General features: G+C 32.7%; 1 long non-coding RNA gene across 1 annotated transcript; it reads left to right on the plus strand.

Annotated features, from left to right (window-relative positions):
* Positions 1-1,434: 1,434 nt before the first annotated feature.
* Positions 1,435-2,101, plus strand: LOC144585386 (uncharacterized). The gene is made up of 2 exons (XR_013539903.1): positions 1,435-1,532; positions 1,601-2,101. It is a non-coding gene; the product is annotated as an uncharacterized LOC144585386 (long non-coding RNA).
* The last annotated feature ends 4,067 nt before the right edge of the window (positions 2,102-6,168 follow it).

Below are 6,168 nucleotides of genomic sequence, written 5' to 3' on the forward strand. Positions count from 1 at the left end.
AAAATGAAGGAAATAAAGAAGTAAAGAAAGAAAGAAAGAAGGAAAGAAGAAAGAAGGAAGGGGAGAACGAAAGAAAGAAAGAAATTAAGAAAGAAAGAAGGAAGGAAGGAAAGAAAGAAGGAAAGAAAGAAAGAAGGAAGGAAGGAAGGAAGGAAGGAAGGAAGGATGGAAAGAAAGAAAGAAAGAATTAAGGAGAGAAAGAAAAAGAAAGAAAGAAAGAAAGAAAAAGGAAAGAAAGAAACAAAGAAAGAAAGAAAGAAAGAAGGAAGGAAGGAAAGAAGGAAGGGAGGAAAAAAGAAAGAAAGAAAGAAATGATCTAAGGAAGGAAGGAGGGAATGAAGAAAAAAGAAAGGAAGAAAGAAAGAAGGAAGGAAAGAAAGAAAGAAAGAAAGAAAGTAAGAAAGAAAGAATTTCAGAAAGAAAGGAAAGAAAGAAAGAAAGAAAGTAAGAAAGAAGGAAGAAAGAAAGAAAAAGAAAGAAAGAAATAATGGAAGGAAGAAGGAGGGATCGACGATAGAAAGAAAGAAAGAATGAAGAAGGGAAGGAAGGATGGTAAGAAAGAAAAAAGAAGGAAGGAAGGAAGGAAGGAAGGAAAGAAAGAAAGAAAGAAAGAAAGAAAGAAAGAAAGAAAGAAAGAAAGAAAGAAAGAAAAAAGAAAGAATGAATGAAAGAAAGAAAGAATGAAATCAGGGAAGGAAGGAAGGAGGGATCAAAGAAAAAAAGAAAGAAAGAGAGATAGAATGATAGAAAGGATGAAAGAAAGAAAGAAGGAAGGAAAGAAAGTAAGAAAGAAAGAAAGAAGAAAGGAAGAAAAGAAGAATGGATGGAAAGAAATTAAGGAAGAAAGAAAGAAAGAAAGAAGGAAAGAAGGAAGAAAGAAAGAAAGAAAGAAAGAAAGAAAGAAAGAAAGAAAGAAAAAATAAGGAAGGAAAGAAAGAAGGAAAGAAAGAAAGAAGAAAAGAAGGAAAGAAAGAAAGAAAGAAAGAAAGAAAGAAAGAAAGAAAGAAAGAAAGAAAGAAAGAAGAAAAGAAAGAAAGAAGGAAAGAAGGAGAGAAAGAAAGTAAGAAAGATACGATGGAGAGAAGGAGGGATCAAAGAAAGAATGAAAGAAAGAAAGAAAGAAAGAAGGAAAGAATGAAAGAAAAAGAAAGAAAGAAATGATGGATGGAAGGAAGGAGGGATCGAGGAAAGAAAGAAAGAAAGAAAGAAAGAAAGAAGGGAGGGAAGGAATGTAAAAAAGAAAAAAAGAAAGGATGACAGAAAGAAAGAAGGAAAGAAAAAATGAAATGAGGGAAGGTACGAAGGAAGGATCGAAGAAAAAAGAAAGAAAGAAAGAAAGAAGGAAAGAGAGAAAGAAAGAAAGAAGGAAGTAAGGGCGGAAGGAAGGAAGGAAGGAAGGAAGGAAAGAAAGAAAGAAAGAAAGAAGAAGGAAGGATAGAAAGAAAGAAGAAAGAAAGAAATTAAGAAAGAAGGAAAGAAAGAAGGAAAGAGAGAAAGAAAGAAAGAAAGAAAGAAGGAAGGAAGGAAGGAAGGTAGGAAAGAAAGAAAAAGAAAGAAATAAAAAGAAAGAAAGAAAGAAAGAAGGAAGGAAGGAAGGAAGGTAGGAAAGAAAGAAAAAGAAAGAAATAAAGAAAGAAAGACAGAAGGAAGGAAAGAACGAAAGAAAGAATTAAAGAAAGAAAAATGATGGAAGGAAGCAAGGAGGGATCGAAGAAAGTATTAAAGGAAGGAAGAAAGAAAGAAATTAAGAAAGAAAGAAGGAAAGAAATTAATTAAGAAAGAAGGAAAAGAAGGAAAGAAAGAAAGAAGGAAAGAAAGAATAAATGAAGGAAAGAAAGAAGTAAAGAAAGAAAGAAGGAAGGAAAGAAAGAAAGAAGGAAGGGGAGAACGAAAGAAAGAAAGAAATTAAGAAAGAAGGAAGGAAGGAAAGAAAGAAGGAAAGAAAGAAAGAAAGAAGGAAGGAAGGAAGGAAGGATGGAAAGAAAGAAAGAAAGAATTAAGGAGAGAAAGAAAAAGAAAGAAAGAAAGAAAGAAAAAGGAAAGAAAGAAACAAAGAAAGAAAGAAAGAAAGAAAGAAAGAAGGAAGGAAGGAAAGAAGGAAGGGAGGAAAGAAAGAAAGAAAGAAAGAAATGATCTAAGGAAGGAAGGAGGGAATGAAGAAAAAAGAAAGGAAGAAGAAAGAAGAAGGAAGGAAGGAAAGAAAGAAAGAAGAAAGTAAGAAAGAAAGAATTTCAGAAACAAAGAAAGAAAGAAAGAAAGAAAAGAAAGAAGAAAGAAGAAAGAAAGAAAGAAAGAAGGAAAGAAAGAAAGAAAAAGAAAGAAAGAAATAATGGAAGGAAGGAAGGAGGGATCGAGGATAGAAAGAAAGAATGAAGGAGGGAAAGAAGGAAGGTAAGAAAGAAAAAAAGAAGAAGGAAGGAAGGAAGGAAGGAAGGAAGGAAAGAAAGAAAGAAAGAAAGAAAGAAAGAAAGAAAGAAAGAAAGAAAGAAAGAAAAGAAAGAAAAAGAAAGAAAGAAAGAAAGAAAGAAAGAAAGAAAGAAAGAATGAAAGAAAGAAAGAAAGAATGAAATCAGGGAAGGAAGGAAGGAGGGATAAAAGAAAAAAAGAAAGAAAGAAAGATAGAATGATAGAAAGGATGAAAGAAAGAAAGAAGGAAGGAAAGAAAGAAAGAAAGAAAGAAGAAAGGAAGAAAAGAAGAATGGATGGAAAGAAATTAAGGAAGAAAGAAAGAAAGAAAGAAGGAAAGAAGGAAGAAAGAAGAAAGAAAGAAAGAAAGAAAAGAAAGAAAGAAAGAAAGAAAGAACAAGAAAGAAAGAAAGAAGGAAAGAAAGAAAGAAAAAATAAGGAAGGAAAGAAAGAAGGAAAGAAAGAAAGAAGAAAAGAAGGAAAGAAAGAAAGAAAGAAGAAAAGAAAGAAAGAAAGAAAGAAAGAAGGAAAGAAGGAAAGAAAGAAAGAAAGAAAGGAAAAAGAAAAAATGAAAGAAAGAAAGAAAGAATGAAAAGAGGGAAGGAAGGAAGGAGGGATGGAAGAAAAAAAGAAGAAAGAAAGATAGAATGATAGAAAGGATGAAGGAAAGATATTAGGAAGGAAGGAAAGAAAGAAAGAAAGAAGAAAGGAAGAAAAGAAGAATGGATGGAAAGAAATTAATGAAGAAAAAAAGAAAGAAAGAAAAAAATGAAGGAAGAAAGAAGGATAGAAAGAAAGAAGGAAAGAAGGAAAGAAAGAAAGAAAAAGAAAGAAAGAAATGATGGAAGGAAGGAAGGAGGGATCGGAGGAAAGAAAGAAAGAAAGAAAGAAAGAAAGAAAGAAAGAAAGAAAGAAAGAAAGAAAGAAGGAGGGGAGGAAGGTAAGAAAGAAAAAAAGAAAGGAAGAAAGAAAGAAGGAAAGAAAGAATGAAATGAGGGAAGGAACGAAGGAGGGATCGAAGAAAGAAAGAAAGAAAGAATGAAAGAGAGAAAGAAAGAAAGAAGGAAGGGAGGGAGGAAGGAAGGAAGGAAGAAAGGAAAGAAAGAAAGAAAGAAAGAAAGAAGGAAGGAACGAAGGAAGGAAGGAAGGAAGGAAGGAAAGAAAGAAATAGAAAGAAAGAAAGAAAGACAGAAGGAAGGAAAGAACGAAAGAAAGAAAGAAAGAAAGTAATAAAGAAGGAAAGAAAGAAAGAAGGAAAGAAAGAAGGAAAGAAAGAGAGAAAGAAAGAAAGAAGGAACGATGGAAAGAAAGGAAGAAAGAAGGAAGGAAAGAAAGAAAAATAAAGAGAAAAATAAAGAAAGAAAGAGGGGAAGGAAGGAAGGAAGAAAGAAAGAAAGAAAGAAAGAAAGAAAGAAAGAAAGAAATGATGGAAGGAAGGAAGGAGGGATCGAAGAAAGAAAGAAAGAAAAGAAAGAAAGAAAGAAAGAAAGAAAGAAAGAAAGAAAAAATAAGGAAGGAAAGAAAGAAGGAAAGAAAGAAAGAAAAAATGAAGGAAAGAAAGAGGGATAGAAAGAAAGGAAGATGGAAAGGAAGAAAGAAGGAAGGAGAGAAAGAAAGAAAGAAAGATACGATGGAGGGAAGTAGGGATCAAAAAAAGAAAGATAGAAAGAAAGAAAAGAAAGAAGAGAAGGAAGGAAAGAAAGAAAAATAAAGAAAGAAATGATGGAAGGAAGGAAGGAGGGATCGAGGAAAGAAAGAAAGAAAGAAAGAAAGAAAGAAAGAAAGAAAGAAAGAAAGAAAGAAGGAAAGAAAGAATGAAATGAGGGAAGGAACGAAGGAGGGATCGAAGAAAAAAGAAAGAAAGAAAGAAAGAAGGAAAGAGAGAAAGAAAGAAAGAAGGAAGTAAGGGCGGAAGGAAGGAAGGAAGGAAGGAAGGAAGGAAGGAAAGAAAGAAAGAAAGAAAGAAGGAAGGAAGGATAGAAAGAAAGAAAGAAAGAAGGAAATAAAGAAAGAAGGAAAGAAAGAAAAAATGAAGGAAATAAAGAAGTAAAGAAAGAAAGAAAGAAGGAAAGAAAGAAAGAAGGAAGGGGAGAACGAAAGAAAGAAAGAAATTAAGAAAGAAAGAAGGAAGGAAGGAAGGAAAGAAAGAAGGAAAGAAAGAAAGAAAGAAGGAAGGAAGGAAGGATGGAAAGAAAGAAAGAGAGAATTAAGGAGAGAAAGAAAAAAGAAAGAAAGAGAAAGAAAAAGGAAAGAAAGAAACAAAGAAAGAAAGAAGGAAGGAAGGAAGGAAGGAAGGAAAGAAGGAAGGGAGGAAAGAAAGAAATGATCTAAGGAAGGAAGGAGGGAATGAAGAAAAAAGAAAGGAAGAAAGAAAGAAGGAAGGAAAGAAAGAAAGAAAAAACTAAGAAAGAAAGAATTTCAGAAAGAAAGAAAGAAAGAAAGAAAGAAAATAAGATATAGGGAAAGAAAGAAAGAAAAAGAAAGAAAGAAATGATGGAAGGAAGGAAGGAGGGATCGAGGATAGAAAGAAAGAAAGAATGAAGGAGGGAAGGAAGGAAGGTAAGAAAGAAAAAAGAAGGAAGGAAGGAAGGAAGAAGGAAGGAAAGAAAGAAAGAAAGAAAGAAAGAAAGAAGAAAGAAAGAAAGAAAGAAAGAAAGAAAGAAAGAAAGAAAGAAAGAAAAAAGAAAGAAAGAAAGGAAAAAGAAAAAATGAAAGAAAGAAAGAAAGAATGAAAAGAGGGAAGGAAGGAAGGAGGGATGGAAGAAAAAAAGAAAAGAAAGAAAGATAGAATGATAGAAAGGATGAAGGAAAGAAATTAGGAAGGAAGGAAAGAAAGAAAGAAAGAAGAAAGGAAGAAAAGAAGAATGGATGGAAAGAAATTAATGAAGAAAGAAAGAAAGAAAGAAGGAAAGAAAGAAGGAAAGAAAGAAAGAAGAAAAGAAGGAAAGAAAGAAGGATAGAAAGAAAGAAAGAAAGAAAGAAAGTGAAGAAAGAAAGAAAGAAAGAAAGAAAGAAGGAAGGAAAGAAGGAAAGAAGGAAAGAAGGAAGGAGAGAAAGAAAGTGAGAAAGATACGATGGAGGGAAGGAGGGATCAAAGAAAGAAAAAAGAAAGGGAAGAAAGAAAGAAAGAAGGAAAGAAGGAAAGAAGGAAAGAAAGAAAGAAAAAGAAAGAAAGAAATGATGGAAGTAAGGAAGGAGGGATCGAGGAAAGAAAGAAAGAAAGAAAGAAAGAAAAAGAAAGAAAGAAAGAAAGAAAGAAAAAAGAAAGAAAGAAAGAAAGAAAGAAGGAGGGAAGGAAGGTAAGAAAGAAAAAAAAGAAAGGAAGAGAAAGAAAGAAGGAAAGAAAGAATGAAATGAGGGAAGCAACGAAGGAGGGATCGAAGAAAGAAAGAAAGAAAGAAAGAATGAAAGAGAGAAAGAAAGAAAGAAGGAAGGGAGGGAGGAAGGAAGGAAGGAAGAAAGGAAAGAAAGAAAGAAAGAAAGAAAGAAAGAAGGAAGGAACGAAGGAAGGAAGGAAGGAAGGAAGGAAAGAAAGAAATAGAAAGAAAGAAAGAAAGACAGAAGGAAGGAAAGAACGAAAGAAAGAAAGAAAGAAAGTAATAAAGAAGGAAAGAAAGAAAGAAGGAAAGAAAGAAGGAAAGAAAGAGAGAAAGAAAGAAAGAAGGATCGATGGAAAGAAAGGAAGAAAGAAGGAAGGAAAGAAAGAAAAATAAAGAAAATAAGAAAGAAAGACAGAGGGAAGGAAGGAAGAAAGAAAGAAAA

The sequence above is a fragment of the Pogona vitticeps genome, unplaced genomic scaffold, assembly GCF_051106095.1.
Source record: "Pogona vitticeps strain Pit_001003342236 unplaced genomic scaffold, PviZW2.1 scaffold_34, whole genome shotgun sequence".
Taxonomy (NCBI): domain Eukaryota; kingdom Metazoa; phylum Chordata; class Lepidosauria; order Squamata; family Agamidae; genus Pogona; species Pogona vitticeps.